Source organism: Schistocerca cancellata, chromosome 3, assembly GCF_023864275.1.
Source record: "Schistocerca cancellata isolate TAMUIC-IGC-003103 chromosome 3, iqSchCanc2.1, whole genome shotgun sequence".
Taxonomy (NCBI): domain Eukaryota; kingdom Metazoa; phylum Arthropoda; class Insecta; order Orthoptera; family Acrididae; genus Schistocerca; species Schistocerca cancellata.
The window spans coordinates 120851826-120874796 of NC_064628.1; the positions used below are offsets into that span (position 1 = coordinate 120851826).

Sequence of the window (22971 nt, forward strand, 5' to 3'; positions counted from 1 at the left end):
GTAGCTTTTATTTTTCACCACTCATGTTTGGAAGAAAAAGAAAAGACAAATGCTACAATAAATTTACTTTTTGTATAGCTACTGCAGTCACCTGAGAATGCATCAGGACATCGACAAATAATATTTTCACTGATTATTTTGGATTTACGTATCATTCTTGGTAGAGGGATGTGTAACACTGTGTCTGCTTGGCTATAAAAGTGGTCACAATCTTAAAACTACATAATGATTTAGTAATTAAGAATATGAAACTGTTTGAAGTCTTGCTATCTGTTTATGCATGTAACAAATGTATGGAAGGCCACCACATGTCTTCAAGGTGGAGCAGCAATCACAGTGTCATCAAGAAATGAGGTACCTGTCCGGCTTTTGTGTGTGTTCATTGCATCACTGTCCCAGGCTGCAGTAAAGTGGCGTGTCACTGAATAACAGTATGCAGTGTTAACAATGTGGTATGGCATCAGTGCAGAACAGGAGAAGAATATTGAAATTGCTTGGAGAGAGGAAAAAGTTATGATGATTAAATGATATTAAGATACAAATGAAATAGAAGAAATGGTAAGCTTTAATTTTTTATGTAACTTATGTCAGAAAAATGTATGTAGAAGCACTGTAAGCACTGACTGTTGTATTTTGTATTAAAAAAATCTAGATAACTGATGATTCAAAACAAGAATCAAAATACTACATTCTGTTAATGAAAATATTATTTTATAAGGCAGAAGTGATGGAGATTTAAAATAAGGTATGAACTGCACTTGTGAAGGTAATTAATTATGTACAGGAATTGATATATAAGCAAAGTATAATAAATGAACTTCTTATAGGTATGTACTTGTGAAAGCAATTAATTGTATGCAGGACTTAATATGTAATTAAAGTATGATAAATGAATTTGTCACAACGACTTTGCCTGAGTCGTAGAATACATGATTTACACATCATTCTGGTAGAGTGATCTGTAACCCTATGTCTGCCAGCTGGAGTGGCCGAGCGGTTCTAGGGGCATCAGTCTGGAATCGCGCGACCGCTACGGTCGCAGGTTCGAATCCTGCCTCGGGCATGGATGTGTGTGATGTCCTTAGGTTAGTTAGGTTTAAGTAGTTCTAAGTTCTAGGGGCTGATGACCTCAGCTGTTAAGTCCCATAGTGCTCAGAGCTATTTGAACCATTTTTTTGTAACCCTATGTCTACCTAGCGGATGAATGATGGTGATGAATTTAAACTATATAGTGATTTAGAATATGAAACTATTTGGATGTTTTGTTACCTATATCACTATATAGTTACCTATATCACTATATAGTGATTTAGAATATGAACTATTTGGATGTTTTGTTACCTGTTTTTGCGTGTAATGTTTGTACAGAGGGCCACTGCATGTCATCAAGGTGATCACACTATCACCAGGAGATGATGTACCCTCGAGGGCTTTGTGTATTTTCCTTGCACTGTTGTCCCAGTTTTGAGTAACACTGGCTGCCATTGAATTAATGTACACAGTGTAACAGTATGGCATGATGTCATTGCAAAACAGAAGAAGAATATTGAATGTTAATTAATGTAGGTTTTATGTCAGAACTTGAGATGTATTGTCATGTGATGTACTCTAACTTGTGAATAATGAATGTGAGAAGTTGCATCTTACTGGACAATATGCAAAAATTATTGCAGAAGAAACTCTTTGCATTTATTTGAGAAAGTTGAACATGTGTTGAAGTATTTTGATTCCAGCATATTTAAGACTGCAATGGTAAAGAAGTCCAATTGATTTGCATCAGCAAGGTCAGAAGATAGTTTTATGTCAGGTACAGTTGTCCAGAACTGTGAGATGTCAACAAACTCTAATCGGAAACTCTCATCTGATATCTGATATGTGTAGTATCTGACAAGGGGCCAAGTGAATGCACCTAGTGCAACTGGTGGAAGGCAGGAAAGAAGTAGCATAGCGGCAGACCTTAGATTGCACCCAGCAGCTTCTTGTATTAGTGTTACATTACTTGCAGTACATACAAAAAACTGACATCAGATGGATAGAGACGGCCCCTGATGTACATGGGTACTGGGGGAACTGTTCACTGTCTGTAAACAGCTGAAAGATGTTTTGGCCACAATAGACAGGTGTCAAGCAGCTACCCTGGGCTGTGGTGGCATTGGGCACCTGATATGAAGACTTTGTCCAGCTGGAGCCTATAATGATACCTGGAGTCCCTGATGCCACTGCACCCTCTGATTTGCACTTCCTGGCTGGACAACACTTACCTGACCCTGATTGGTGAACAGTGGTGAGATCATGTATCTTGGGGTGGAAAGCAAGCATGGGTACCAGCTGCACAGTAGCCCCCCCCCCCCCCCCACATGTCTTAAAAATATGCCTACTGCTGGAAGTACATCTGAACAGCATGGGATGCTTTGCACATTGGGACTGTAGCTGATCTTCCTGAGAGGTCCAGATAAGTGCAGAGGGTGGGACTGCATGTCATTAGGAGCTACAATGTTAGGAAGCTCTCAAGGGAAACAGCAGGCTGGTCAGTAAAGAAGGCCAGTGTCTACTCTGTTTCCTACTGGGGAGTCTAATCTGAAATGTGGAAGAGACTCTGTCAGCAGTGATTTAGCACAGTGGGTGCACATAACTGCAAACTGTGCCTCATGTAGGCATGAGTGATGCTTGCAACTTTGTTTCAAAGGCCATTCTCAGGTCCTGCAGGTGTCTGGGTGCTTTAGTGAAGACAGCTAGGCTTACCTGTGGAATGGAACCAGAACTATCATTTTGAGCTGAGTGGAAGGCTTAAAACAGTGTCTCAGATGATTATATGATTATGTTGAATGCAGGTCTTGTGGCCTCCTCTATTAAGGGGGAGAATAGATCAGATGTGCACTATGCGTGGGAAGTGGCTAGTAGGGTAGTGGAGTAAGTGTGGCATGCACATGTGGATGTTTAGGATAGAGAAGTCCCCCCCCCCCCCCCCCCCCCCCCCCCCACAGATCCAATAAAATGCATCCTGCTTCCAGGTAGCGTTGAACTCATTATAAGAATTCCAAACTGCAATTGGTATGTATATCACTAAGATAATTTTAATGTTTATGATATAGATGTGTTTATAGCCATTAAAATATGATAATTTCTTGTGAGATTAGTACAGATTACAAATGCAAAATAATTTGGATGAAGACAAATGTTAAAGTTGGGTCAAATGTTCTCATTAGATACTTTTATAGATTCCTCCAACCCCCATCTCAGGAACATTAGTGGTGTAACATTTGAGGGGAAACTTGGAGAATATTTTGCATAAATTTTCTGGTCATTTTGTGGTATTAGGTGGTGATTAGGGTAGGTAGTAGGGACAGGGAATCATGTGAAATTTTTCTAATGCCTTATCAAAGAATTTTGTTGTGCAATTCATCAGAGAACCAACTTCTGCAGGTAATATTGTAGAGCTGCTGGTGGCAAACAGACCTTAAGTTTTCAACTCAGTTAGTGTAAAAGAGTGGAAGCTGTTACAGCATCATTGAAAATGGCTGTAAACAGGAACAAAGAAATGTAGGAAGATTTTTCTGCTGAGCAAGATTGACAAGAAACATATTTCAGATTACTTGAGTTGTCAGTTTGAAAATTTTATATCCAGCACTAACAACATTGAGTATTGATGGACAAAGTTTAATAGCATTATATAACATGCTTTAGTGTGCTGAGCAAAGTTGTGAGGGATGGAAAAGGCAAACTGTGGTTTGACAGCTGTTTTATGAATCTGCTCCCTAAGCAGAAAGAGCATCACTGCAAATTTAAATACAGCCAAAGCCTCACAGACAAACAAAAACCAAGAAAGGCAAAAGTTTAAATACAGCCAAAGCCTCACAGACAAACAAAAACCAAAGAAAGCCAAAATTAGTGTTAGGAGAATCAACATGCAGCTTTCAGTGGATTTGAAAGTAAAATTCTGCATACTGACTTGTGGAAGCACACAGATCATGCAATATTAGTTGGAGATGGCTTTAAGCTACCAACTACAGATTGGGATCTCTATGAATTCAATGCAGGGGGTATGGACAGACAATACTATTGAACATGTGTTTTTGAATATATTTTCCAAAACTTATCTTGAGCAGATAGTTCAACAGCCCATACACAATGGAAATATTTTAAACCTAGTAGCTGTAAACAGATCTGACCTTATTGATGGTTTCAGCAGAGAAACAGGGTTAGCAGACATGATGTTGTCATAGTCATGATGGTTACGGAAGTTAATAAACAAATAAAGAAAGATGGTAGAGTATTTTGGGGGAATGGGCAGATAGGCAGTTGTTAACATCCCACTTAGACAATGAATAGACATCATTTAGTTCCAGTGTGATGGGAATGATTATAAGCAAAGTTTAAATGGATTGTAAATTGTGCTCTAGAGAAGTATGCGCTGAATAAGTTGATTAAGGACAGAAAAGACCCATCATGGGTGAATGGCAAAATTCTGAAAATGATGGGGAAGCAAAGGCTGTTGCACTCCTGATTCAAAAGAGAATACACAAACGATGACAGGAAAAAGTTTGTAGATATTTGTGCATCTATAATAAGATTGGTGTGCAACTACCACCTTAGCGAAAGATCTTGCTGAGAGCCTGAGAAAATTCTGGTCCTACGTAAAGTTGCTAATTGGGTCAAATGCTTCTGCCCACTTCTTGTTGACCAGTCTGGTGCGGTAGAAGAAGGTAGCAAAAGGAAATCTGAAGTTTCAAACTTCACATTTAAGAAATTGTTCATACATGAAAATAGAAAGCATACCATTGTTTGTCTAGCATCCAGATTCCTGCATGGAGGACATAATAACAGGCATCCCTGGCATAGAGAAACAACTGAAAGAGTTTAAAACAAATAAGTCACCAAGTCAAGATGAAATTATGATTGGGTTAAAGAGTACTCAATGGCACTGCCCCCTTTTTAGCTTGCATTTGTCGCAAATCTCTTGGCCAGTACAATGTCCCAAGCAACTGGAAAGAAGTGCAGGTCACTGCTGCATAAAGGGCAAAAGAATGAACCTGCGTAATTACAGACCAATATTCTTAACATCAGTTTGCTGCAGAATTCTTGAATGTACTCTCAGTTTGAATATAATAAATTTCCTTGAGACAGATAAGTTCTGTCCACAAATCAGCATGGTTTTAGAAAGCATCACTCATACAAAAGTCAACTTGTCCTTTTCTCACATGATAACCTGCAAACTATAGATGAAGGGAAACAGGCAGGTACAATATTCCTAGATTTCCAAAAAGTGTTTGACATGGGGCTCCACTGCAGATTGTTAATGAAGGTACGAGCATACATAATTAGTTCCCAGGTATGTGAGTGCTTCAAGGACCTCTCACATAATAGAAACCCAGTAAGTTGTCTTCGACAATGACTGTTCATTAGAGAGAATACACGATGACTTAGACAAAATTTCTAGTTGGTGTGATGAATCGCAGCTAGCTCTAAATGTAGAAAATTGTAAGTTACTGCAGATGAGTAGGGAAAACAATCCCATAATGTTTGAGTACAGCATTAGTGATGTGCTCTTGACACAGCCACGCCAATTAAATAACTAGGCATAATGTTGCAAAGCATCCACATCTGTAGCTGAGTGGTAAAGGCAACTGACTGCTATGCAGGAGGCCCAGGTTCAATTCCTGGTTGGGTTGGAGATTTAATCCACCTGAGGGCTGCATGTCACGTTGTCCTCATAACCATTTCATCATCATTGATGTGCAAGTTGCTGAAGCGGTGTCAAATAAAAAGACCTGCACCAGATGGCCAACTATACTAGATGGTGTATCCCAGCTAAAAATGCCATATGATCATTTCATTTCATGACACGTTGCAAAGCGATATGAAATTAAATAAACACATTAGAACTGTAGTAAGGAAGGCAAATGGTCAACTTCAGTTTATTGGGAGAATTTTAGGAAAATGTGGCTCATCTGTAAAAGAAACAGTATAAGACACTAGTGTGACACATTTTTAAGTTCTGTTTGAGTGTTTGGCATCCCCAACAAGGTAGATTTAAGGAATATATCCAAGCAATTCAGAGAAAAGCTGCTAGATTTGTTACAACATGCATGAATTTCAGAGGTGCTTCAGGAACTCAAATGGAGATCCTTGGAGTGAAGGCAACATTCTTTTCAACATACACTATTGAGAAAATTTAGAGAAACTGACGTTTGAAAGTGGCAGGAGGCCTGGGATCGATTGATGTTAACATAGCTCTGTCAAAGTTTGGCAATGTTCATGTACCCTGTCAAACTCATTGGATACTGGCTGGCTACTGTACTGCAGGTAGGGTTGTTGCTGGTCATGTGTGTGAGTTCTTTGGACACTGATCTTTTGGTATTCGAGCCCATTTGAAAAAATATTGGGAGTAGTGGTATGAGGGAGCGCATAGGTGGCTTTAGGCCATGGAAAACACCCAGCCATTGCTTTCCCCAAATCTTGCTACTGCTTTCCCCAAATCTTGCTACATGAAATTTGGGCTGGATAAACAATAAAAGGAGCTGAAAACCCAACTAGTTCAAGTAAGTGCACCTAAATAAAAATTAGTAGATGAACTTTAGGAATTGAAAACGAGTCAGTGGAGCAGGAAGAGGTGTAAAATGACATCACATGGGATATTTACCAGAAGGGCAGTGATAATGAAGATTAAATCAAATAAGAATGATATTTGTTTTACTACAAAGGAGAATATCAGAGATATAATTCAGGTGCAGGCTTAATTGTAAATAAAAAATGATTTACAGCATTACAGGGGTCTTGCAGAAATAATAGGAAGATATTCATCATGAACAAAATATGTTCAGGTTTTTGCACCAAATGTGCTGATTTTGTAATGAGGAGTTAGAGGATCACTACAAACAGTTACAAAACAAAAATGATAGAAAATACCACTACAGTGTGATACAGGGGATATTAATACAAAAGTGAGACAAACATTAAAAAGTGAGTTGTCAATGGGGAACTTAAGGTGTGATTATAGAAAGAACTGAGGTTGTACATTAACCATTGACTCACAAAGGGTGGTCTCTCACAAAGCATGAAAATTTTTGAACTCACTCTCCAAGATCAATTCTGGTGGAATGCTTCTATAACCCTCCACTTCCTTTTTCCCTTAAATAACCAATCCTACAATACTGTATTGTCAGTTGCATTATTGCCTTCTCTGTCTGTTGTTGACATGTTTTTGGGTTTCCTAGACGGAGCCTTGTGAACTACATACCTGTTTTGCTCAGTATAATATGAAATGTGTCTGCAGGAACATTTCAATTTTAACAATCCTAAGTTTGACAAAATTATTGGTCTGTGGATGCAGAAAGATATCAGTGATATAGGACAAGATGAAGATTTTATTAGGTTGGTGCAAAAATTCGAAGCATTTTTGTTTTGCATGTTAGTATTCCACTTACTGTGGGTTTACTTATCAATTGTCTTTTTTATTTGTAATTCACTGTCATATTTTGTCATTTTGTCATTTGGAGATGGTGAGTGGAGCTGTGGATATTAGAAAATGGAGTGCCAAGTGGAGAAATCAGAAGATTTCCAACATATGCTTCTGTTAGAGTTCAACAGAGGGGTGACTGCAGCAGAGGCAGGCAGAAACATTTTTGCCATGTATGAGGATAATGCCATTGGACAGAGCATGGCAAGAAAATGGTTTTCTCATTTTAAGAAGGATTGTTTTGACATTAGTGACTGTTCACATTCAGGAAGACCTTCGAGATTTGATGAATATCGTTTAAATGCAGTACTCAAATGATCCACATCATTGTACTCAAGTACTGCCAAACTGTGGTCATTCTATCATTGTGTGACATTTGGATGTGATGGGGAAGGTTAAAAAATTTGGTGTATGTGAATTGCATGCTCTAAACCAAAATCACAAAAATCATTAGGTGGCCATGTGTATATCTCTGCTTACTCATTACTAAGAACAACACTGACAATTCCTATCCTGTATCATTAATGGTCATGATAAATGGTGTCTTTATGCTAGCATAAGAAAAAGAAAGGAATGATTCAGCCCAAACAAAGCAGCAACTCCCCGTGCAAAGATCTGTGTGCATCCACAAAAGATAATGTTATGCATCTGGTGGACCACTGTTGTGGTTTATTACGAATTGCTCTCCTTATGTGTGACCATTACTACTGACATTTATTGTCAACAGCTGTGATGTCTTGCAGACACAATCCAAGACCGATGACCAAGAAGTTGTGTGAAGAGATGCTACTTCACAATATTGCCCATCCGCATTCTGCTAAACTGACAGAAAACACTATGCAGGAGTGTGGTAGAGAATTCATTCCACACCCACTTTGTTCACCTGATTTTTGCACCTTCAGGTGTTCAGCTCTTCAACTCTCTGTAAAACAACCTTGAAGGAATTTTCTTTCTAGATGAAAATGTGCTCCATACATGGCTCAATGAGTTATTCACCCCAAAACCACATGATTTCTACCATAGTGGAATCAAAAAGTTACTCCAGAATTGCAGACTGTAGTAAATAGTGAAGGAGAATATATTATTCATGACTAAAGTCTGTTATCTGTATCTGTCGTGTTTATTAAACTTATGGAAAAATGTTAGGAACTTATGCACCAACCTAATACAATAGCCAGTAATCACAGTTCTTCTAGCGGAGGATTATTTAGAGGAAGAACTTCAGGAAAATTGTGATCGGGAACTTTCTGTTTCTCCAATAAAATCAAATTCTCTCAAATGGTGATAAAGAAAAATGTATATGGGGGCAATTTTTGTATGTGTGTTCAAAACCTGAAATTTAGTTTTATTTTAAAATTTACTTGCTACAAAGATACTACATTTTTTCAGAAAGTAAAATTCACTTCTCTAACAGTTTGTTTATGTAATGTGTAAAAAACTGCACAAACATGTTATTTCGGTATGATAAAAAGTAAAGCACTGCAGGATATATTTAGTGCAGTAATGTCAACAATGATTATTTAAACAACACTTAAATAATTTAAAAATAAATATTAAATAACTTAAATAAAAAAATTAAAATTATTTGCACATTAAGTCTCAGTTACAACAGGGGTCTCAGAGACCCCACCTCACAGTATACATTACAGATAAGTCAGTGTTAAGACTTATTAAAATTCAACATAAAGAGCAACAGGTGAGAACTTTAAAAAAAATTGTTCGCAACAAAAGAAATAGAAAATAATCTCAACAGGAGCCAACTAAATGTTAGATTGCCTACATTTTGTCAGTTGCTAATGAAATTGTACAGATTGTGATTGTCCTAAATCAGTTTTAAATTTCAAATCATTATAGGCTAGTGAGATGCTGAGTAAAGAAAGATGCAAAGCAAGAGAGAATGATATTCATCAGACAAGAAATCAGAAATGCAGATTATGAGAATTTATCTACAAATGGGAAGCTCTACAAGACTAAATTAAGCAGCAAGTTCAACAATTGAAAGGTGTGATTATTTCACAAATGTATTGTGGTAACCAACAGACCTGCTCATATAGCGTAACATTCAGTGAGATAGGTTGTGAATCATGGAGGTGAGCCAGACCTGGACTTAATCCATGCAGCGGATTAACAACTATTTGTGGGTACACTGGGCAGCCTGTGTGTGGCTTTTAGGTGGTTTTCCATGCTTGTTTAGGCAAATGCTGATCTGGTCCCAAATTTCACCTCATAGGATACAGTAATGTTGTTGTTCTTGTGGTCTTCAGTCCAAAGACTGGTTTAATGCAGTTCTCCATGCTACTCTATCCTGTGTGAGCCTCTTCATCTCTGAACTGCTATTGCAGCCTACATCCTTCTGAATCTGCTTACTGTATTCATCTCTTGGTTTCCCTCTACAATATTTAACCCCCCCCCCCCCACTTCCCACCAATACTAAATTTTAAATTTGTGATCCCTTCATGTCTGAGAATGTGTCCTGTCGACTGAGTCCTTTGTTTTGTCAACTTGTGCCACAAATTTTTTTGTATCCCCAGTCCTATTCAGTACCACCTCATTATTTACATGCTCTACCCATCTAATAGTCAACATTCATCGGCAGCACCACATTTCAAAATCTTCTGTTCCCTTTTGTCTAAACTGCTTATCATCCAAGTTTCACTTCTTACAAATACTTTCAGAAAAGAAATATGAACATTTAGATCTATATTTGAGGTTAACAAATTCCTCTTCTTCAGAAATTCCTTTCTTGCCATTGCCAGTCTAATGTTATACCCCCTACTTTGGCCATCATCAGTTATTTTGCTGTCTAAATAGCAAAATTCATATACTACTTTAAGTGCCTTGTTTCCTAATCTCATTCGCTTAACATCACCTGATTTAATTCGACTACATTCCATTATCTTTGTTTTGCTTTTGTCAGTTTTCATCTCATATCCTCTTCCAAGGCTATGTACATTCCATTCAACTGCTCTTCCAAATCCTTTTCTGTCTCTGACAGGATTACAATGTTATCGGAAAACTTTAAAGTTTTCATTTCTTCTCCCTGAACTTTAACTCCTACTCCAAATTTTTCTTTGGTTTCTTTTACTGCTTCGTCAATGTACAGACTGAATAACATTGAAGATATGCTACAACCTTGTCTCACTCCCTGCTTCTCTTTCATGCCCTTTGACTCTTATTACTGCTGCCTGGTTTGTGTACAAATTGTATGTAGCCTTTCACTCCCTGTATTTTACACCTGCTATCTTCCGAATTTCAAAGGGAGTATTCCAGTAATATTGTCAAAAGTTTTCTCTAAGTATACAAATGCTGTAAATGTCAGTTTGTCTTTCCTTAATCTGTCTTCTAAGATACGATAAGGGTCAGTATTGCCTCACATGTTCCTATATTTCTCCAGAATCCAAACTGATCTCCTCCAAGTTCTGGATCTTCCAGTTTTTCCATTCTCCAGTAAAGAATTCGTATTAGTATTTTGCAACCATGATCTATTAAACCAATAGTATGGTAATTTTCACATCTGTCAGCACCTGCTTTCTTTGGAATTGCAATTATTACATTCTTCTTGAAGTCTGAGGTTATGTGTGGGAAATGTAGATGACTACAGTAATAAATAGTTAAAATATGAGGGTCATTTGATTAGTAATGCGCCACATTTTTTTAAATAAGCCATTAATATATGTAGACAAACATCCTTGTTGGTGCTTCACATTTGATGTTTGTTCTGTGAGCCAGTGAAGTTTCGAATCATTCTGGCGGATAGCAGAACCATAGCACAGCATCAAAATGGCGTCTACATATGACTCACATTACAAGCAGTGTGCTGTTATTGAATCCTTGTGTGCAGAAAAGGAAATTGTGGTGAACATCAGAAATTAAATGTTTGCAGTGTATGGTGATGCTGCAGTTGATATGAGTACAGTTGGGCAATGGGTAAAGAAAGTTACAGCCTCAAGACATGCCGAAACAGAGCTCCATGATCAGCCACACTTGGGATATCCTGTCACAGCCATTGCTCCAGACATGCTGAATCATGTGGAAGCCATTATTTGTGCTGACCAGTGCATCACAACTCGACAATTGGCTCTACAGTTGTTGGTCAGCATTGGAAGTGTGTCTGCAATGATTGAGACTCTCGGATATTCAAAGAGGTGCTCATAATGAATGCTCACAGTGGACCATAAATCAAAGAAAGTCCATTTAATCTGAATTGTTGGAGCATTCTGAGACTGAAGGAGAGCCCTTTCTGTCTTTTGAAGATAAGAGCGTCAGTCATGCAATGGAAACATGGCTACGCCTACAGGACAAGAGCTTTTACCAGCAGGGAATACGTGCTCTTCCACAACATTGGCGTATGGCCGTAGAAAGTGATAGAGACTATGTAGAAGAATAGGACATGGACAAGACATGGTGATGTATATTGCCACTGAATTCTGACTCTTAACAAACAATATGTTCTGAGAAAAAAAATGTGGGGCATTACTTATTGAACGACCCTCATATAATAACATACAAAAGAAAGTTTACATGATTCACAGACAGATGGTACATAAGTCTTCCCTCCATTATGTAATCTTGATGGATTTGGCAACAGGAAGGGCATCCATCCACAATGTTAATAGTAAAATAAAATTTGTCAAATTCTAAGAAAAAAAGAAAGAAAGAAAAGAACCCTATAGTAGATGGTGTAAATGCTAGGGAAAAGAAAGAAATATTGTGGCAACCAGCAGAAGATGCTGGAGGCATGAAGGAGGCAAATCTAAAGAAATTTCAAATGTAATGTGGTGACTATTAATGAAAAATGAGAGTTTCACCCTTACATAATAGGAACACGCATTATGCAAAATTGTTTGGAAATGTGAGGTGGTATGAAGGAAAATAAAATTCCGTACCATCAAAACTGTTCTCAGCAGTCCTGGGGTATGTTTTTAGATTCTTAAACTGGGGAAATGTAGAAGGAATACCTGCCCTAAACCACCATTGCTTTTCGCCCTTGAGTTTTTTGATAACATTATACAGTTTTCCTTTAGTCCAGATAAATTCATAAATTAATTTGTACCATTGATTAATAGACTTATAATAATTAATAGAGTTTGAAATTAGGACAGAAAATCAATTACAAAAAGACTAAATTAATATATAACTTCACTTCTAAAAGAAAATTGCAGAAATTAACTACAAAATCATAGAACTAGTTGATGAGTTCCTGTAGTTATAGTAGTTGAAGACAACTGTGGGATGGATAAGAAAAGAAATAAGCAGAAACGTAAAACTGGCCTTTAGTGCTTTTAGTAAACTGAACAGTTCTCAAAACTAAGCTTCTGGTGAGTCTAAAACTTAAATTTAATTTTCACTATGTTTTGCCAGTTTTGGTTTATAGTGGTGAGAAATGAAACCCATTCAAAAGTGGAAGGTTAATCAATTAGGAATAAATGATGACTAACTGACAGCCTCAGCTGCCGACAGGTGCTGTTGATATACATCGATGTGGACAGCTGAAAATGTGTGCCCCGAGCGGGACTCGAACCCGGGATCTTCTGCTTACATGGCAGATGCTCTATCCATCTGAGCCACCGAGGACACAGATGAATAGAGCGACTGCAGGGACTTATCCCTTGCATGCTTCGCGTGAGACTCACATTCCCAACTGTCCACAATTCTACATATGTATTGTACCTTATAGACATTTGCCCACCCACTCATTACTCCCGCACGCTTTGGCGATTTCCGTAAGAGTTTGGGCAACCTGTACGCATTTGCACAGACGTAGGTCAATGGCTGGGTAGCCTTTAACTATATATATATATATATATATATATATATATATATATATATATATATATATATATATATATATATATATATATATATATATATATATATATATATATATATATATATATATATATATCTGAAGACAGTAACTTGTTCTCGAAAGAACAGTTACTGTTGATGACCATGCAGCTTTTCCTGGGAATAAATGACGACTAACTGACAACCTCAGCTGCCAACAGGTGTTGTTGATATACCTCGATGTGGACAGCTGAAAATGTGTGCCCCAACCGGGACTCGAACCCAGGATCTCCTGCTTACATGGCAGACGCTCTATCCATCTGAGCCACCGAGGACACAGATGAATAGAGTGACTGCAGGGACTTATCCCTTGCACGCTTCCCATGCGCAAGTTATGAGTGGGTGGGCAAATGTCTATAAGGTACAATACATATGTAGAATTGTGGACAGTTGGGAATGTGAGTCTCATGGGAAGTGTGCAAGGGATAAGTCCCTCCAGTCGCTCTATTCATCTGTGTCCTCGGTGGCTCAGATGGATAGAGCGTCTGCCATGTAAGCAGGAGATCCTGGGTTTGAGTCCCGGTCGGGGCACACATTTTCAGCTGTCCACATCGAGGTATATCAACAACACCTGTCGGCAGCTGAGGTTGTCAGTTAGTCATCATTTATTCCAAGGAAAAGCAGCACGGTCATCAACAGTAACTGTTCTTGCGAGAACAAGTTACTGTCTTCATATATATATAATTAGCAATAAGTCTGGAGGTGGCCATCATCGAATAGTGGATGTCAAGTGGCTGATGAAAATGACTGTGGCAATGATAAGGATTGTCTGCTGTGAAAATAATATTGGAGCATAATATGAGTGCTCGCCAACCTGTTAGCAATTTATTAGTGTAATCCAGAGTATTTCAATACCCATTTTCTGTTAATAAGTTAAATCAGTACTTTATTGGTATGGACAAGTATGCTGAAGTTTTACAAGCTGGTGGCCAATGACAGTTTGTGACGAAGCAAGCTGGGATACTTTCACTTCCCCTCTTTTTTTTACCATCTGCCTCCTTAAATTCGTTTTTCACTTTTAACTAATTACCATTAACATATGTGAATATAATCTGCATTTTCATAAAAGAGAAAGGTTGACTCTCAGTTTTAAAGAATATAACACCAGATCTAATTTTGTGCTTAGTTTTAGGTATGTAATTGATTTTCTAATTTATTTTGACTATTCCTAGTTAGTATATTTCATCATAGGGTGAAATCTGTGATTGTTTCGTAACTTAAATTCTATTGTTGACATATAAACATATATAAATTCTGTACTAATTGTAAACATTTGGAAGATGAAATGCTAATAATCTTAAAGTATCCATTTGGCTCTCTTCGAAAACATGTTAGCAAAGCCAGCCCTTAATTAATTGCAAAGTATTTATCAGTTTTGTCAAAACTATTGTTCACATAACTATATCTGTTAATTTCATCATTTAAACAAAGAATTCAGCCTAACTCTTATATGAGAACAAACTGCTAAAAAGAACCAATTTTTCGATGTATTCGGTTAATTTAATGAGTTAAGTTTTAACTGTAGTTTCTGTAAATTTAACTTAGACAATGTATAGTTTCAGTAGCTATTATTGTGAGGATATATAAGGGCACAATTTTTGGTCATGAGACAGTCAGTCCATGGCGGAGTTTCAGATGAAAAACCTGTGTTGGTTAGAACAACAACAACGCTTCATCTTAACTGTGGAATAAGTGTTACACAATTAGGCTGTGTGTAAAAACAATGACAGCGTCTGCTCCATATGCACCTTTCTATTCTTCAAGAACTGTGAACTTTGTGGTTAGGTTTTAACTGCTTGTAGATGTTCAACAGTAAACTATTGTTGTACTATGTGGATGTTCACCTGCTACCTATTAATGAGACTTATTAAAAGTTAAGCAATAGTGAACTGGCTATGTTAAATGTGTATATGGGGGGTTGTGAAAAGTGAAAGTAAAAGACTGTGAAACGCAACTGTGCATCTGTCAGCTACATCATTTCAAGTGGGCAGTATTGCACCTCCACACCCTATTTTTTCAGCCAGTAAATCGACACCAAGGACAACAAACGAAGAAACAAAGCAGGCGACCACCATTACAAGTTATGCCATATGTACCTACCGGAAATAAGTAATAAGGAGTAAGAATCAGCTGTTTAATCAATGAAGCGTACAGGTTGATACAAGTATGATGAACTGTCAAGTTGGCTAATGAAAAGCAGTACATCATACAGTTGTGCACTACTTAGTTACTTGTGTCGTCAGTTTGGATCAACAGCAAAAACAGTTTATTATTTTGTGGTAAGGCACAGACAGTGCTAAGTGATAAGTTGAAGATAGTGTGAATTTTCTTTGTTTAAACAAAACCATTTGACTGTGTGGAATATTCAATATTTATGCACAGTCTGAAGCATTATGGAATTAAATACTGCAGCATTTACAGAAGAACATTAAACACAAAACATTTTTCATTTTGGATAACACTTCCTTCACCATACTTTTAAAAGATGTACGTTATTTTATAGATTCAGTTTCTTATAGGTTTTCAGTATAACTGAAAGAGGTAGGAGATAAAAAACAGATTTTTCAAATTGAAAGGATTCTGTGTGACACATTCATTGTATCTTGCAAACAAAATCATCACAGTATCTTAGAGCCTTCTCCCACTATATTCTATTACTTATATGCAGGCCTCATATTTTAATTTGTTTGTAATCACTGTGCGAGTTATGTAAAAGCTAACCCATTTCATAATCAGTTAGCTTTCTTAGGATGGTCTCATGAAACATGAGAAAAATATAAAACAAATTACAGCTTTACACCTACCAATTGTTTGGCAGTAAACTAACTCTAAATTAAGTTTACAATCCTTCATTTGCATTGTCTGTGTTGTTCTTCTTTCTTTAATTTTGCGACAAATTATTCCATGTATATACATTTTAGATCCTTCCACACACATAATTTCAGAGTACAATATAAGGAATTACAGAGTTCAAATTTGTGATGGTATTTGTCTTATGGGCATTAGGGTGTGATTGAAGGTATATTTCTCTGCCTAATATTCTGTCTTCCAATGTTGGAGATATCATTAGAGGCTGTGACAGCTGAGAAAGCAGTTACAAACTCAAAAAAAAGCACATAAACAACTTTAACTGAAAAGAAAAAGGTTTGAAATTACACATTGGTGTGGTGGGCAAAATGTCATACAGAATCTGGATCTCATCATACGACATGATTTTTAGGAAGCCATGGCTTTGATAAAGTAGCTGATTAATATATACAATACCAGAATAATACTGAGAGATGAGAAGTAACCCCTAAGTTGTTTTTTGGAGGGGTTAGCAATACCAGGAATGGATACAATGGCCTGAGAAATCTGCTTTGGGCCAGGCTGGTGAGGTAATTATGTCCAGTGGATGCTGAGGTGAGGATGGTGGTGTATTACATTAAAGAGTCTACATCTGAACAATATGCTGACATCAAATGGCCAGGCTGTATGGGAGGGATTGTTTGACTTAGAAATGATGGTAACTGTCAGAATGTAAGAACTGTTGTTTGCTAGTAGGTTTAATGTGAAGAGAACTGTGTTGCTGAGCCTCAGTGAGGATGAGGTCAACATAAAGAAAAGCGGCATGGGATTTGGAAGAAGACCATATGAAATTTAATTGGAAGAATGTATTCATAAATTCCAAAAATGTTAACTGTCCAGGCTCAGGATGAGTCCATGTGGGAAGGATGTCATCAATGTATCTAAACCAAACCAGGGGCTGAAGGCTTATGGATCCCAGGAAGGTACCCTCCAAGTGAGTCACTGGCACTAAAAGCATCCACATTTCTTTAACCTTTATGTGTGTTTTCTCCTGCTGCTGCTTGGGACTAAATTTTTTTATCCATCCAATTATATTATATAAATATTATCAGACATTTATCTCCACTATTATATACAGGCCTCTTTCAAACTTCTCCATACATTACTATCATCAGAATTTTGGATCTACATTTGTGCTGCTTGTTTCCTTATGTTATCAGTCTTCCATTAGATTGGTCTGTAGGTTTTTTCATATTATGAGATGTGTGACCCAGAATTTCCTTAGTTCCATTCTCACCATTTGCACAGTTACTTCTGAATAGAAAATACATTTTCCCAAATGAAATTTAAGCAATTTTTATTCGCCTGCTTATTTCTTGAAGAATCCATCTGCTTGTTAATTTCAGCTCAACTAACTGTACAAATTTGTTGTTTCTATAACTTTGTTAATAATCTTCACTATTATCTTTATAAGACAAATGGAAATGTCGTGTGGCTAGGGCCTCCTGTCGGGTAGATCGCCTGGTGCAGGTCTTTCGATTTGACGCCACTTCGGCGACCTGCGCGTCGATGGGGATGAAATGTTGATGATTAGGACAACACAACACCCAGTCCCTGAGCGGAGGAAATCTCCTACCCAGCCGGGAATCGAACCCGGGCCCTTAGGATTGACAGTCTGTCACGCTGACCATTCAGCTACCGGGGCGGACTATCTTTATAAGATACAGGTTATACATTATCCTCTTCTTGTTTTAGTTAATCTTTGGTCTAATGGTATACCTGCTGTGTTTATTTCCTACATCTTTATCTGCAGTTATTATGTGCAAACTGAAGACTGTCCAGATAAGATCCATTTATGTATATTCCTTCTTGATCTCAGTTACATGATTTGAAAACCTCTTCCAAGGGTGGCACAAACAGTGTTGGGCAAGTGGACTCATTTCACCTAATACTTTTCTCAATTTTGATCATTATATTTGCTTGATGTAATTGAGTGGAAGTTCTAACCTTGCTGTGCATGTCATTCAACAAACTGATGTCAGTGGTTTGCATTTTTTTGTTCTGCAGTGCTGCTAGCTTAATTTCTTACAGTCTGTGAGCCCCATATAAAGAAGTAACTGATGTGCATTGTTGACAGCTTGAAGATGGCCAATTGTGCTACACCTACTTTTGAAATCAGCTTATGTTGCCTGTTTAAAGTCTGAAGTTTTTGTATAAATTATTAATAAGGATTTTTTTTTTTAAATTCTGTATCCCACTGACAAAAGACATATGGGCCTATAGTTATGAGTATCTTCAATTCATGTAAAATATTGGATGGTTGTAATTAAAGTGCAGCTTCTGATGGATGTCCAGAGCAAGCTGTAATTGTTATATGGCAGCAAAATTTGTTAGATATGCTAGTGTGTTAAATGTGGAACTGATTTCTGCTGAAAAAATAGTTCAAGTTTTGGCCAACAGGTGTACATCGGGTGCTGTGAATGTAAGAAAGATGTATAGAAATTTTTCCATTGTAATGGATGAAGAACAGGATGTGGGCAGAAAATGTCAAAGAAGTGACAAAGGCAGAATGCTGATTTTATTACTAACCATCTTCCATGAAAACAGTGGTTTACACACACACACACACACACACACACACACACACACACACACACACATAGAGAATCACTTGGTCTCAATAATGTGCAGACATCACAGTACACCTGACAGTCCCTATGGGTGTATTCTCTTCGTAGAAGAATGGACCGAATAAAGGTGCTAGTGAATCCACACTACACAGTCACACACAGTGAGTACAGGGTCTCTTCATGCACAACACATGGTTTAGCAATACCCCAAATTCATCAGTTCTGTGTATTCACTGCACCCTGTAGTGTAAAATGTGTCTGGTCACTGCATAAAATACTGCCTGATCACATGCCATCAACTTTTCAACCCATGCCAGAAACCAAAGAGCAAATTGAGAACACTGCTGTAGATTGTGAGGTTTCATGTGCTGCACCATCTTTATCTTGTATGGTTACCAGTGTAATAAACCTGCAAAACTTTTTTTAGTGTTGACCATGGGATAGGAAATTCTTGTGACACTGCATGAGCACTAGCACTATCTGGAGCACTTGCTGCAAGATCAGTTACAGCAACAGCAACCTTGTCAATAATTTTCACCAGCATAGGAAGCCTTACATTTCCAGGTACCACATCAAGGTCACACAGGTTTTTGAATTTCATGATCATCTTTGTTAAACCATTTAATGACATAGGGCATCTCCTCAAACCTTTCATCCAGTGGTCCTATCTCAGTGCATCACTGTAAGTGGTGCTATTCACATAAAACAGTTTCACTAAAAGCACATGGTCGCTCTTCTCTGTAACCAATGTTCACTCATATAATGGCTTGTCAAATGACACTGTCAATGTCATATTGCCATACAAACAGTGCACAGCACCAGATTTGCACCTGGTGGCCAAAACTGAAATAATTTTTTTTCCAGAGTAAATTGGTCATGCATTAATGTATGCATATCTACCAAGTTTCACTGCTATATGATAACCACAGCCCACACTGGACCTCTGTGAGTAGCTTCACTTTCATTATAAACACTTGACACAACAATTATGGTATTGATCAAATTATATGATGACATCCTTATAAAGAGACACATATAGATATTTGTGCAAGTTTTGCTTTGAACACCTTTCCCTTTTCTTTTATAATATCTGCAGTTATTCCATTATTTCCAGGGGTTTTTCTTCTTTTGTTGTTTCCATTTCATGCACAATGTTTCAGTCACTAACCCAGCCACTTACTCCAGGTGCTGTGGGTTTTACAGCATATGAAGAAGATGACTGGGTCAGTTGTTGAAATATCATGCATCGAATGGAAACAACAACTTGGCAGAGCACCCATGTGTACACCATTAATCAGTTACACTGAGAAAACCTAAGAGATATTATATGAGTCTTTGTTTCCTTTAGTGTATTATGTAGAGTTTTGAAAACATCATTGAACCCCATTAATATGATCTAAAGGTTCATCATCAAAGAGTCATCTGATACCTTGACTGATGTGATATGATGTCTACCCAATATAACTATCTGTTTTGTTTTCTTCATAGTTTGGATGCATTTGACTGTTCTCCTTGTAATCTTCTCTTTATACTGTCTGACATCTTCTCATGAATGTTTCTGAATATTTCAGTGTAGTTAATTCTCTCTGTCTTTTGTTATCATTTACTCTTTATTCTTTTCTCTTCTCCATCAACTATCAGACTGTCTGCTGTAAAATACTCCCATAACTACACAGGGGAAATAAAATGAAACAAAACTTTTATCATTCCAAGAGACCAGCATTGTTACTTTATCTTCATAAAGTGAACTACTTGTATTTTGTATTTGTTAAACAATTGAGAGTTCCTATTTTAGAGAGAGAGAGAGAGAGAGAGAGAGAGAGAGAGAGATGTGACACAAAAGCCTATTCTAATGATTTGTGCCTATCTGTGAGTTGTGTTGTCACTCAGCTGTTAATATGGCTTCAATATGATGAACTGTAAATAAATAATTTGAGTACTTCCCATAGAGATTTTGACTTTATTATTGCCTAGGCCATCAATACAAATCAATGATTAGCTTGAACCACACCCTCTGCTTGGTACACTCAGTTAGTTGGTTAGTTTCATGTTCCATAGACTAATCATAGTTATGTTAAATGAATCATTTTACATTCACATTACAAATTAATTTGTAAATATGGTTATATGCAGAACATTTATAATTTTTCCCATCTATAAAAGGCATTTTGTTCTAATTACATTGTCACCTATCATATAAATCTATCATGCCATTTTCACACATATTATTATTAAAGTTATTACTAACTGTCCCTGGCCACACATTGCTATGGTTCAGTCTGGTTAAATGGAAAAGAAAGAAAAGGCAAAGCACACATTTCCAATATGCATGCGAGCTGCATATACATCCTAATCTCTTGGGTTCCTCCTCCTTGCCCCTCTTCTCACCATCACCTTCTCCCCCTTCTCTCTGTTCATCTTCTCCTTTCTCTCTCAGTCCCTTCCAGCCCACTCCCTCTCACTGTCTCTGTGTCCATCACCTGCTCTACTTCTCTCTGTCCATCTTCTACTCCCCATCTCCATCTCCACATTCTCACTCTCTCTCCCTGTCTCTCCATCCATTACCTCCTTCCCCCTGTATCTGCCCATCTTCACCTCCCCCATTACTCCATCTCTTCCTACCCCCCTCTGTCTCCCCCTCTCTCTATCCAGCTCATTTTTTCCATTTTATTTGTCCCATTTCCTCCAATCGCTCTGTCCATCTCCTATTGTACCCCCTCCCCCCCTCCCATGACCTAGAGGCTTTTTTATTGTTACTGAAAATTCAGATCGCTGTTGCACTTGCCATATGTGACTATTCACAAGCACCTTTATTCATTCTATTCTTCTTTTAAGAGAATATGTGGCGGCAGCACCATCCAATGCACGAAGGGCTGAACTACGGCACTGCTGACACAAGTAGGGGCAGCTGTACCGTTACGCCGAATTTTGGCAACGGTGCGTGGCACACCGGACCGCACGGGGACAAAAGCAGGCGGACAGTGCGAGCTAGTCGACGTGACGCGACACACGTCTCTCAGTTCTCCTGCCGCGGACCACATGTGTTGAGTCAACGTGACTCCACCGTAAATGCGTATGCATGGTCGTAAATGCAGTCACCGTTCTGCAGTGTGCACCGTACTGTTAAAGCGTCTTTCGCTCCTCTTTGCGGACATTACGGCACCCCCGGTCGCTCCAGGAGCAGAACATTCAGTGACGCAGCCTTTTGTCTCGCTCGGTCCACGCAGTCGCGCCACGGCTCATCACTGGAGTGTATACCCTCTGGGATCGGTGATCAAGCCGTGCCGCCAGTGCAATACACCTATATGGACGGACAAAAGCGATAAATGGTATTTGTCATTTATTGTAACGGTAGGAAGAATAAATGTGTCCTGTCCCGAAACTGCTTTAGTCGTTTTTTGTCACCAAGCCTCTCCCTTGAGCATAGTGCGTGGGCGCGGCGATAAAGCCGGTTCACTGCACGTGAGTGACTGTAAGCGGAGATACCACACGTACCCGCTTCAAATACATCCAGAGAGGCTGTCTGGTGTACCATATCTGCATGTTATCGAGACCATGTGATTCTGACTTTCGAAGAGCATAACTCCATGTGTGTGTGTGTGTGTTTGTGTGTGTGTGTGTGTGTGTGTGTGTGTGTGTGTTTGTGTGTGTGTGTGTGCCTGTGTAAACCACTATTTTCATTCAAAATGGTTAATAACAATCATAAGCTGATGAGCCATAAATATGTGTATGTATGCGTGTGTCCAAACATTTATTACACTAACATGTAAAAATTTGAAGCAAATTGCTCAAGTACTTTCTGAGATTTTTGGTAATGTTTTCCCTTTACATATGACAGATTTATTTATTTATTAAGAAAATAGATAAACAACAACATGCAAGTATTTGAATACAAACTTGTATGTAAAATTCAAAGAAGTTATATATATATTTAAAAAATAGGTATACAAAAACATGCATGCATTCAAATGCAAAGGTATGTCAAAATTTTGAAGAAACCAGTGAAGAACTTTACAGATTTTAACATTTTGACAAACGATTATTTACGTTTTTATATAGAGTTCCCCCAATAATTATTACATATAGATTTATATATTACATATGTCACTCCAGCAGGTACATAAAAACATGCACTTATTCGAATGCAATGTTGTGTCAAAATTTCAAATTAATCAGGGAAGAATTTTCAGGGGTTTACGATTTTGAACAAATGAACTTTTACACTTTTATTTATAAATGTTCATTTGTTCA

The 22971-nt window shown here is 37.9% G+C and overlaps 1 protein-coding gene and 2 non-coding genes across 4 annotated transcripts in view; all 3 read right to left on the reverse strand.

The window, feature by feature from the left end:
- Window positions 1–22971, reverse strand: part of LOC126177142 (myosin regulatory light polypeptide 9-like) — a 102022-nt gene that overhangs the window by 10643 nt on the left and 68408 nt on the right. The gene's annotated exons all lie outside the window — the stretch shown is intronic.
- Trnat-ugu (transfer RNA threonine (anticodon UGU)) lies at window positions 12957–13030 on the reverse strand. Its single transcript has one exon. It is a non-coding gene; the product is annotated as a tRNA-Thr (tRNA).
- On the reverse strand, window positions 13505–13578 carry Trnat-ugu (transfer RNA threonine (anticodon UGU)). The gene has a single exon. It is a non-coding gene; the product is annotated as a tRNA-Thr (tRNA).